The following is a 12583-nucleotide window of genomic DNA, read 5'->3' as shown; positions in this document are numbered from 1 at the left end:
GAACCCTAAACCCTGAACTATATCGTGAACCATGAACCCTGAACCATGAACAACGAAGCCTGAACTATGAACCCTAAACCCCTAACCCTGAACTATATCGTGAACCATGAACTCAGAACCATGAATTTTGAACCCTGAACCCTAAATCTATGAATGGAGCTCGGCGAACCTGAAAAAATGAAGTAGAAGATAAACGTGACAAGTAAAGCGTAAATAAGTACTAAATTGGATGGAAAAGTTAACAATGGGGGCAGTTTTGAAAAGTTGAAAAAAACGGGGGCAATTTATTAAACCGAAGGGTGGGGCAGTTTATCAATCTCCAACTCCATTTCATTTTTCGAATCAACCCCCAACTCCATTCTCTGAACTGTCATGAAACCTAACTTTATTTTAGAAAATGAATCTAAACCTAACTTCATCCTGTTTCTTTCTTTTTTTTCAAATCTCTGATTCAATCTACGATCTCTGAGGAATCGTTGGTAGTGTGGTGAATCAGGTAGGAATTCTTTTATATTAGTGGATATGTTAAATTGTTTGTGTACTTGTTTTCGATTTTGTGAAATTCAAATTATCTGCTTCTCCCTAAAACTAAATTTCCTTCTGTGCAAGAAAAAACTTAATTTCAATTCAATATTATTTAGCCATATATTTGATTAATGTGAGCCTCTTCAATTTTCCATTTAGTTGTATATCAAATCCAAAAGTGCCAGAAGTATTTTGTGATGACCTACTTCTCTTTGGGGATATTTTCCATGTGATTGTAGATTTTGTTAGAATTCCCGGTCTCTCTGTGCCTTGGTTTGACATGCAATCATTTAATCACTCAATGCAGTGTAGATGTTTGTACATTATGCACCTAGTTTTTTCGGAAATTGTGTCTAACACCCCTGTACCTGATTTCTATAGTCTATGGACAACCCAATACAAATTTCAGCCTCGCCCCAACACTCAGTAGAACTGTACAGATTAAAATGTTATAGAAGTTTTGCTTCCAAGACAAAAATGATCGAGCTAATTTGTACTTTCAGTCTTCCTAATTAGAATTGATAGCAACTCCTCATATACTTTTGACTGCATCTTGAGTTGTGCAAGAAACGTGCATTGCTACTTGGAATATGGAGGAAGCCTAAGTTGGAAGAGGGATATGGAGTTTAGGGTGAGTTTTTCGGACTTGTTGATTTGTGCTTTCTAGAATTATGATTTTACATTGAGAAATTTGACCGGTTAGTGCTTGGTATGATTGTATGTGTTGGCTTTTACGTTCCTCATTATCCGTTAGCTTTTACGTTCTTTTTCTATATCTGATTATGATTGGAACAAAATGTTGATACCTGTTGTATTTTCCCAAGTTTGTATTTGGTTTCCGACAAACTTGCAACTGGTTGTATGAAAACATTCACACCAATGGTTGATAATCTGGAAAATAATGCATCTCTGTTGTGGGTGCCAATAAGCCGTAAATCAACTTTTCCCAGCTCATTCTCCTTATACTTATCCCTCCACATTCTGAATTTCTGACACAACCAATTGTGCCTGTCCAATATTTCCTTCAACCCTATGACATTGTCATCCAATTGGCTTGTGGTTTTACTTTGGTACTCGTCGATGTAATTCATTTCTTTATCAGCATGAGTATCTGCAGTTATATATGTCTCCAATTTATTCTTTTTCCTGCACAGAGCATTCTTTCTATTATGTATCTCATTTTCATTATCTACCATGTACAGTTGGCAAAATTCAGGTAACTTATCGTCCAATGGCAATAAAGAACCAATCCAGTGATGATTTTGGCCATACATTGTAAATCCCCATGGTGCTGAGCATCGTTCTGATTTTTCGCCACCTTGGCCCCGTTTGAGGTAAATGCAAACATAGAATTGTAAGCCCTAATGTTGAGTATGAATTTAGATGATCGGGAACCACCACCTGAATATCTTTGTAGATATTTTAAAAATTCTGGTGTTTCTCGCAGTAGAGGGATTTTGACAGTTCCCTTCAAACAACAAAGTCCAAACTCTGACGGCTTATTCTTCTGGATTTCGTTGGTCCTCTCTTCATCCCACATCATTGCTTGACAGTGAGGGCATACTGCAGTTGGACCCCCGACATCATGCTTTGTCAGCTCCATCATTGGTCAATATAGAAGATTCAGTACAATGGTAAGTTTCGATTAGACCTTGAATCCATGCTACTTTACAGTTTAAGCATGCTTAACTTACATGCATTTGTTTTACTAATAATAAATTCCCCAGGAAGTCCAATAGATCTTCTTAATTTCTGGTAAAATGTTTTTCCCTGTAAAACAGCAAGCCTAGCCTTTCTGGCATTCCTTTTCACACCTGTTGTAATACATTGAACATATTATTGATAGATGAATGGAATATATATGTGTCTAGATATATATAACTGCAAACCTTTGTCAGCAGCGTTTGCTATATTGATCGCAGCATCAATAGCAGATTGGCTTGTATTCATTTTTCTTGGTTTCTTATATGTTCTTCTCATTGGTTTAAGAATTGATATTGATTTCTTATTTTTTCTTGTCAATTTCAGCACTGATGAAGTCTTTTATTTCTCAGCTGCATATGAAAGGGTTTATGGAGCAAAATTGAAAGCCTCGGCGTCCTAGCAAGCCTGGTCGCTTGCTTATTCAAGTCTGCTATTTCGTGTGGAAGAACCTTGTTTTTTTCTGCAGTATTTAGGTTTTTTTTTCCTAAACCATGGTTTGATGCTGAAGAAAAGTATTGCAGAATTAACGAATGTATTTAGGTTTATAATCTCAAAACTAGTGACAAAACCCCTAGGTGAACAAACTAGTGATAAGAAAAAACCGGTCATATTATTTCTACCAAATAAAAACCGTTTCAAATAAAACTGGGACAAAAACCCCAAGCCAAATAATAATGTGTAAATTTAGTTTTTGTTACTTTAGAAAAAGACAAACATGCCCTTGACCTTTTCTTCTTCTTCTCTGATTTCTTTTTTCTTCTTTCTTCCGTCTCCTTCTCCCACCACCATCATCACCAGCAGCAACAATGGATCTCCACGAAGACCAACAATAATTTTATTCTCCCCCGACACACTACTACACCTCCGTATTTCACCACTACCACCACCCTCCTCCGCCTCCTTCAATTCCTTCACCACCAACAATTCCTTCACCACCAACACCATTTCCACCACCGTAAACATCACCACCCTTAACTCCTCGCCAAGAATAAAATAGCACAATTCCATCATCGAACCCACGAACACCAGTATATCACCACTACTAAACCCACGATTTTTCATACCTTTTATTCTGTATATATATACTGATGTGAATCTTCATCGTTTCTACATGAAATCTGTACAAGGTATACTTCTTTTCTAATCTATTTTAACACATAATAATTTCTATGATTCAATTTGTTATCAAGCAAATCTGATTTGGGTTTTTTACAATTTCTATGAATATATTTGTTATCAAGCAAATATGATTTGGGTTTTTTTAGAATTTCTATGATTCAATTTGTTATCAAGCAAATCTGATTGGGATTTATTTTTTTTTACAGAGGGTTTGCTACGAATCAATTGCAAGTTGCTGGTACCATCTTCATCCTCTTTCTTTTCCTTATCATCTTTGTTTATGCATGAACATTTATCATTCTTCTTATTATTGTGTATGTTGTCTTTTGATTTTTTTCAATTGCATGTTACTGATATCATCTTCATAGTTTGATGATTTAGGTTGTCTTTTGATAGTGATTGTTAAATTTGTAATGAACATCTGTTGATAGTGGTTGTTAATTCTATAACGAACATCTAATAGATCCAAGTTAGAATAATATACCCAATTTGGGACAGAAACTTTTATATTTGATTGAATCAGTAAGTGAGCAAGACTAGCTTGTGTTTTTGTTTTCATTAATTCATTATGCTCATGACAATATTTGTTTGAGTAATTATTAGCTCTCTGCCCAAGTTTTCAAGGTTATAGAATCCAGTAATGAGACCATATTGTGTTGCGTGGCCATTATTAACTTTCATGAAGAGTTTGTTTAGCAATAGCTTACATAGTCGGTTAATTATAGAGTATGGGGAGTGATCAATCATCCAACCCCCAAACTGGAAGGACAACTTGGACTCCTCCCATTGATCGACTGTTCATGGGTCTAATGGCAGACCAAGTACATGAAGGACAACTACTTGATGGTCAGTTCAGCAAACATGCTTGGACGCACATTGTCGATAATTTCAGGCAGAGTTTTGGTTCTTCTTTACCAAGGATGTGTTGAAAAACCGTATGAAAACTTTGAAGAAAAACTATGTTGTTGTAAGTACTCTTAGAGGTCAAAGTGGATTTGGATGGGACCAGTCGCGAGAAGTTGTGGTTGCTGATGATGCTGTATGGGATGAATATATCAAGGTGTGTTATGTTATTCTGTAACAATTGAATGAATTTGGATTTTTCGTTTTGTATTGATGAGATGTGGTGTATTTCTTTCAACTGAGGAGTCTAGTATGCTAATAAGACAATTCAATAATTTCAATTGCAGAAGCATCCTGATGTCAAATGCTGGAGGACAAAGTCGCTTCCACACTTTGATGATTTAGCTGATATATTTGGGGATAGTCGGTCCAATGGAAGGTATAGGCGTTGTTGGAATGACAACACTGTGCACGATGATGATGACCAGCATGACAGGGATCATGAAAATTTAGAAAACACGCAATCTCCAGACCGTTTTACAAACGGTACTCAAGAACAAAGTGAGAATGCATATGCATATAAAGATAAGGTTGAGGACTTGCATACATCTGATACTCAAAAAAGGGCTCGAGCTTCAATAGGTACAAATTCACGTTCTTTTAGAAAGACCAAAAAGAGTACTGGAGAATGGTAGATGCAATTCATGTAATGGCAGCGGCTGTGAACAATGTTGCAACCAAGAAAGAAGAAAACAAAAATTCATCATCTTTAGAGGGAAGTTTAGTGTCCGCACTCGAGGATGTACCAAATTTGGATGATAATACTTCCGTGCAGCCGCTAGATTTATTGGAAGATGAAAAGAAAGATTAGATATGTTCTGTCATATAATTTGAGGTTGTTCTTATTCAGTAATCGTCAATTTACCGCTATTCTCATGGAAACTTGGTGTTTATTTCTTCAATTTCTGCAGATATGTCGGCAAAATTCTCACAAACTTTACAAATCAGTGATTTCAATGATTACATCGCACCATCACAAGCTTGCATAGTCTCTCTAAATGGGACTACGACTGCTAAGAAGCAGGAGACATCTCAGGTGGTGGTGACTTTAGTTTCAATAAGAATTTTATTGATTTCTAATTGTTATATCAAATGATTTTTTTTTGACTAATTCTTGTTTTTGTTTTTACAGAACCAAGTGGTGATTGCACCTTCTGTCAAACAATTGGACATGAAACCAGTTAAAATTTCATTGAAGGACTGCTTGGAGTGCAAGTACGATGTCTATTTTATCCGTATAGCTTGTTTTTTTTGTTTTAATCATTTGTGTATAGTCAGTAACATATGAATTGGTATGAAGTAAAGAAAATAGGCTAAGCATCATGGGCATGGGTACACAATTTACACTCACGATGGAGTGATGGGAAATAGCTAGTTACTTACTTAGAGTAATCCCGAAATAAAGAAAAATATAGAAAGATAATCTTATTATGTTAACCTAAGAGAGGGTGGTTCCACGAAGAAAGAGTTGTGTTTATGTCTCCTTTAGTTATAATTAGCTCGTTAATTGCTAGACTTTGGTCGTAAAGAAGGAACATTTTTATTTTTGAAAGACATGGTGGAAGGTTGGTTGTTCTTGTTGGTGAATGAGTATGTTGCACCAGTCTAAGGAACAAAGTCATGTTCATGTTTAAGATTTAGTTATGATGATTTAGGAGCTAAATATGTAACATATTGATTGTTGATGTAGCATAGAGCACGGATCTGTGTTGCTGTGTTGTTGCTTTCTTGGCTAGAGCTACAAGGATGAGAAGAAGATGGTCAATGAAGCAGATGGTGCTGCTGTGGATAGACGGAGGATGAAAGTAGAGCTAAGTTATAGCAGATGATGTTGTAAACTAGAGAAGAAATGAAGCTTAAATGAAGTGCAGCTACTGATGAATTCTGATGAAACCAATTATGGTTTCATCTTATTTATGATGAAACCATAATCGGTTTCATCGTATTTATGATGAAACCAAAATTGGTTTCATCTAATTTTTGGTCAGTGGTGATGGTCGTCGGCGGCGGGTGTTGGCGATGTTGCTGGTTTTAGTCGGTGGTGGTCGACAATGGTGGTGCTGGCAGTTGATAATATGTGTTGTAGCTTAGAGCATGGATCGGTGTTGTTGTGATGTTACTATATCCAAGAGAACTGCAACATAAGATCCTTGTTGAATTTTTCTTGTAGTTGAATTCTGATGAAACCAATTAGGGTTTCATCTTATTTTATGATGAAACCAAAATCGGTTTCATCGGATTTATGATGAAACCAAAATCGGTTTCATCTAAATTTTGGTCAGTAGTGGCGGTGGTGGTCGGTGGCGGCGGTGGTGGTCGGTGGCGGCGGTGGTGGTTAGAGGTGGCGGTGGTGGTGGTCGGCGGCGGCGGTGGTGGTCGGAGGCGGCGGCGACGGTGGTGGTCGGTGGCGGTGGTAGAAGGTGGCGTTGCTTGTTGGTGGTAACAATATAATAAAAATTAAAGTGGGGTTGATTTTTGTTTTTGTTGGGGTGATTTAAACTAAGAGGGTAATATAGACCAATTATATTAAATGGGGTTTTTGTGAACAATTTGTTTTGTTGGAGTTTTTGTGTATGGATAGTGACATCTTTGGGGTTTTAACTCGCGGACCGTTATAATCTGGGTTTAGTAAAACCAACGAATGTATTGTCTACTTAACCGACGTTAAAAATGTCCGGTTAAGTATCGGGAGTAAACCAAGTGTAACCACTAATTTACATGTAGTTTGAATCGGAAGTGGTTTATACCCACGTCTGTGGTAACCGAGTGAATAACGCCCAGTCAAATATTAATAATGTCCGGTTAAATTTCGGGTGTAAGCTGAGTGTGAATGGAATGTGAATGTGTTCACCAATAGCGAATTGCCAAGTGTCCTAATGAATGGGTTCCTTTCCAGGATCTTGATGTTCTAAATATTCCCAGGAATACTTCTTTGAAAATCAACAAAGCACCAGGTGCACTGAAATTCGTTGAAGATAATACAACGAATGTTCGAGCGAGCCGTTTCCATGGAGGAATATATCTAGCGGCTGTGAACGTTGAAGAGTTGATCCCCGACAAAGATGAAGCACGATTCGATCCAGATATCTGGGGTTCGTATAAAGATGCGGGAACATGTTATGCAGCCCGTATGCTATCTGAGACGGAGATGTAGATTGACGCATACAAGACGCGTTAATCTGTCTTCTTATCAGTGGGTCGAAGCTCCCATTTAAAGGAATTCAGAGGTTCATTACTTTATTGTTCTAAGTAATGGCCTTCCATGCTATATTTATGTCTGACTTGCATTTTTATTTTCTCCGTTGATTTTGTTTCTGCTTCATTCGGGGTTGTAAAAATGAATTAAGGTGCCGGTTCACGCCGCTAGCTGACGGATTCCACCGTGTAATAATTAATGCTCGAGTTTGTTTAGCTAAGAATAATAAATCACTAGTACTGCTTTAATTATTTTGCTTCTCACTATTTGCATCACCAAACTAATTAAACAGAAACATCTTTTATTTTATTTTTGTTATGCCGTTTGCTAATGTCGGATCGTGTGCACCAAACTATTGTTGTGCCCGGAAAGTTGTTAAGAAATTTCCAATGGATGTCTTCTTCACCCTCAAACCCCTTGTTTGAATCTCTACTAGCTCCTTGAAGGTATTTTGTTTACTTTAAACCCATTTTTTGGATATTTTAATTGAAGTTCTTTTTTTGTTTTTTTTGCTCGGTAATTGAAGTTCATATTTTGATTAAACCTGTTTCTAGGGCATTGATTTCTAAATAAAAATGTTTCTTTTTGTGTTGAATAGATTTTGAAGGTTAAGATTAAGGCTGAGTTTGGTAATGTTTATTTATTTTTTTTCCAAAAGCATTTTCAAAATCTATATATATCAATAATTTTTAAAACTAATGTTTGGTTAAAAAAATTAAAGTGCTTTTAATACAAAGCACTTCTCAAACTCCTCGATTTTTAAAAGTCGGGGAAGAATAGCTTTTAAAAGCTACAAAAACATAAGTTTTGGTCCCACCAAAACTTAATACTTGATTTATCTTTTTTATCTTTATTTTATTATTTTATAAATGACAAAAGTTACCGTTAATTCTTTGGTTTTTATATTTTATTTTTTATTTCCCAACTATTTAATATACTATTTCATTTAATTTGTCAATAATAAAAAAAAAATTATTTAATTTTAGTGATTTTTTTTGTTTGAAAATTATATGCATGTATATGAAAAAGTGGTTAAGTAAAATGATTTTTTAACAATAATAGTAATAGTGACAATTAGTGAATTTAATAATATATATTTGTATTTAATAGGAAAAAAATAATTATTTTTAAACTCAATAAAATTGAATAAAAACTATTTTTAGAGATGTGTATGTTTTTGTCATTTGTTATAACAACAATGGTGGAATCTGATATTTTACCAAACACACTTTGATTGCTTTCTTAATCAGCTTTAGCTTTGATTAATGTTTTACCAAACGTCTAACTGATTTTTTCTCACAGCACAGCACAGCAACGCACGGCAGAGAAGTGCTTTTACAAAAGCCACAGCAATACCAAACTAAGCCTAAGAGAGGCAATATTGTTCTCGAATACTTTGCACCTAGTTCACATTACCATATTTTTGTTTGTCTTGCGTCTGACTTTTCCGCTGAAGTCAACACATCTACTTAGAGCAGTTCCTATGGACTCAACAAATCAAAAATTTGTTTATTTTGATCCCAGTATGGACTCAACAAACACAAGAACTCAACAAACATGAAAAACAGAAGAACAAAACAACAAATTTGTTGGTTTGTTCAGTGAGATGGAAAAATCGGTGCGCGCTTGAAAAAAGGCCGGGCGATCATGACACAATCGCAGGCGTTTGAGCCAAAAATGCGGTCAAAAATCACACACTGGCGTGCTTTCAACAACGGCTCACTACTAATCAGGTAATACTTTTCCACTTTAAGCAGTTGAATATCATTTTATATTCTATAAATAAACGTATTCTATTTTTATTATATAGATATATCCTGTTTGGTAAACTAAATTTAGTAGGTTGATGTGATGTGATAGTGGTGGGGATGAATTTAATTGCGGGACCACCAAACTCGCATTTGTTCATTTTGAGGGCATTTTCCTTAATGCAAAACTGTGTTTGATCATCCACGTGAATGATCAAAATTCTCATTTTACACATTTGCCATAGGAGCTGCCCCGAAGGTTAGTCGAATTATTACTACATAGTTTTTCTTTTCTTTTTGAAATTAAGAAAAATTACACATTCATATATGTAACACACCAATTAGGCCAGAATAACGTGCATACTAAAGAGACTAGACTTGGTTACTCCATGAAAACATAAGTATGCTTTACATTTGCATCGGTTGATGAATGAAATATCTTTTTTTTTACCTGTGAGTGCAAGTCTTACAAAATAGGATCCACGCATTGTCTCAACTTGCCATGGTGCTACTCTTCGAGTTTTTTAGCTGCTGTAACACCAGTATTAACCAGTTCTTGAGTGGTTAATACTGTCAAGGATTGGCCATCATCTGGGAACAAACAACCAGCAACGGAGTCATCTGTTCCTGGTCTCGTGAACCTCTAGACTCGCCTTATTATCGTCTGCCCGGTATTACTCCTCCGGTTGATAATGAGAAAGAAGCTCTTAAGAGAAGAATTTCTGATTTAATAGCAGAAATTTCACCCCTCAGAGTTGAAGTTCAGAGGAACAAGGAAGAGAAGAATAATCTTATCAACGAGAAAAAAGCTGTGGAGAAAATAAATTCCGAGCTAAAAGCAAGAAATTCAACTCTGGAAGCTGATGTCCAAAGGGAAAAAATGAGGAACCAGATTTAGAGAAACAAGTTTCTGAATTGAAATCGAAACTAAAAAGGGTGGTGGTGGATCAGCCGTCGAACAACCATGGAAGAGTGGTAAAAGTACTGTTCCTGATAATTGGGTTCCTTTCGAGGAACTTGATGTTCTAAATATTCCGAGGTATACTTCTTTGAAAATGATCAGAGCATCAGGCGCACCGAAGATTGTTGAAGATAAAACGTTGACAACGAACGTCCATGCGAGTCATTTCTATCGAGGAGTATATCTAGAGGCTGTGAACGTTGACGAATTGATTCCCAACAAACATGAAGCAAGATTCGATCCAGCTATCTGGTATTTGTATAAACATGGAGGAACATTATATGCATCCCATAAGCTATTTTGACGCATGCATGACATGCATGTTCATCTGTTTTGTGATCAGTGGGTCGAAGCCACCATTCAAAATAATTCATAGGTTCATCAATTGTTATTCTAAGTAATTACAGCCTTCTATATATGCTTCTTTTTGTAACAAAATTCCTTCCGGTTTGTATTTGATTTTTTTTTTAAATTGAAAAGGCTTCGAGTAATATTTTGTGCAAACTGAATTTTGGATTGAAAATGACACCGAGTTTTTTTACTTCTATTTTTATGACGACGTGGTAAAAAGGAAAACCTGGATAACCACGTAATATGCCACATCTGTTTTGCTGTTACAAAGCTGTTACATCTGTTTTGCTGTTACAAAGCTGTTCGTATAGCATTTTCGGCGTTATTAACCACTTCGTAATGTACCATCGGATTGATTCCTCATCTAGAGACAACTAGTGCATTGACTATTACTAGAAAGTGCGTAATTATCTGTTTCCGTATTTGCATCAACAACTACATTAAATTAAAAACCCTTTTTCATTACAAAAAGTCTAGACAGAAACACGAATGACGATGTGTTTTATTAAGGAAAGTGATATTTTAGGAATGTCGTAATACTTTCCAAGACCGTAGTGGTCAGTCTATGGAAAGTATTGTCCATATCAGTCATGAACTTGAGACCAATAAGGTAAGTGGTAATATATTAGGAAAGGATTGTCTATGTAAGTCATGATTGTGAGACTTATAAGGAAAGTCTCAAATCAGTGTCTTAGGTAAGTTTTGAGTCTCCAATCCGTGTATGTATAAATATCTATGAACTGATCATGAAATAACAATAAGAAAAGATTTTACCAAAACTTAACATGTTTATACGAGATGCGAATAGGCAGAAGTGGAACCATACATCATTGATATGTATGTATGTGCGTGCACATTCCAAAGTCTCTTGCCATCTAACTGCCAAGGTAGGTATAGACAACTTCAAAGAAAACGCCCAAACAAAAAAGTCTGTCTTAAAACTAATCATGATCTTAGGCTATTAGTTATGTTGTAATTGACTTCCTATTGCTTCTTTCGGATGTGTAGGCAATTATGTGATGGGCTCCTATCCTCAATTAAGTGATACTTTAAACAAGTTGGTTGTTTCCAAATACGGATGTAATCATCCCGTAAATAGTACATGAAAGGCCGTAGTGATTTTTTGTTGGGAACTAATACCTTGTACAAGTAGTCATCGTATCGATAATTAAATAAAAATTGCATCATACTGATAATTAAATAAATGTTGTATTCGAGAAAACTCGCCAGCAATCCTTTGTGTTAAGTTACGGTCCATATGGAATCGTCGCTGAAAATCCTCATCGGAATAGACACAATCATGATTAAAATAATCATACATCATCTTTTCGTGGTAAAAATGTCGATTCTCGTCACGTCCATCTTCTAGTCATAACTTTATATGGCTCTAAAGGCTTTGGTATGATCCCGGTTTGTAATTGCAACAAAAAATTTCGCCTCCTTCTATCTTGAATATTGCATCTTTTGACGCAAAACATACAATTCCTTCCTCTTCTTCATACAACATTTCATCCATCTCCATATCTTCCCCAGAAGAACGAAAATCAGGATTCATGGTTGAAAACCGAAAGCAAATGGAATTAAGAAAAGATTGATCGAATGAAAGATTGTTGTGAATTTGTGAGCTGAAACTCCAGCTGTATTTATGGAGGTAGAAACTAGCCGCTCTGATGACCGTTCAAAAATATCCCCAGCGTTTCTTCTGCACACTCAGCGGCTTTGCTTCATCCTGACACTTGATGATCAACTGTCCATTTTATTTTCCATAATGAAGAATCACGTTTGCTCATCCACTGAGCTCAACAAAAAAAATTGTTTTGCACATTGCCATAGGAATTTCGCTTATGTAGACCTAGAGAAGCATATATCACGATTAGCCGCGGGAGTTGAAAAAACTTCATGTGAAAAAAAATTGTTATATGAAGTGTGAACATCGATGTGGACACATAAATTATCACAACGGATGCGGATGTAGACTTTTTATTGTCATTGTTGTGCTGTATACATATATTTATTTATATGATGACACGTCAAGATAAGCACAAATTTCCTCTATATATATTGTATAGTCTTTAA

At 35.9% G+C, this 12583-nt stretch overlaps 1 long non-coding RNA gene across 3 annotated transcripts; it reads left to right on the top strand.

Moving 5' to 3' along the window:
• The first annotated feature begins 347 nt into the window (after positions 1-347).
• On the top strand, positions 348-3327 carry LOC113321460. Of its 3 annotated transcripts, XR_003346672.1 has the most exons (5): positions 348-496; positions 907-1156; positions 1728-1859; positions 1973-2159; positions 2554-3326. It is a non-coding gene; the product is annotated as an uncharacterized LOC113321460 (long non-coding RNA). The 3 variants fall into 3 exon arrangements; XR_003346670.1 differs by having other exon boundaries at positions 348-1156; positions 2554-3327; XR_003346671.1 differs by having other exon boundaries at positions 348-1156; positions 2580-2595.
• Positions 3328-12583: the final 9256 nt, after the last annotated feature.

This window comes from Papaver somniferum, chromosome 11 (genome assembly GCF_003573695.1).
Source record: "Papaver somniferum cultivar HN1 chromosome 11, ASM357369v1, whole genome shotgun sequence".
In the NCBI taxonomy this organism is placed as follows: domain Eukaryota; kingdom Viridiplantae; phylum Streptophyta; class Magnoliopsida; order Ranunculales; family Papaveraceae; genus Papaver; species Papaver somniferum.
Note: the sequence above shows the minus strand (reverse complement) of the source record. Positions and strands in the feature narration are given on the sequence as shown.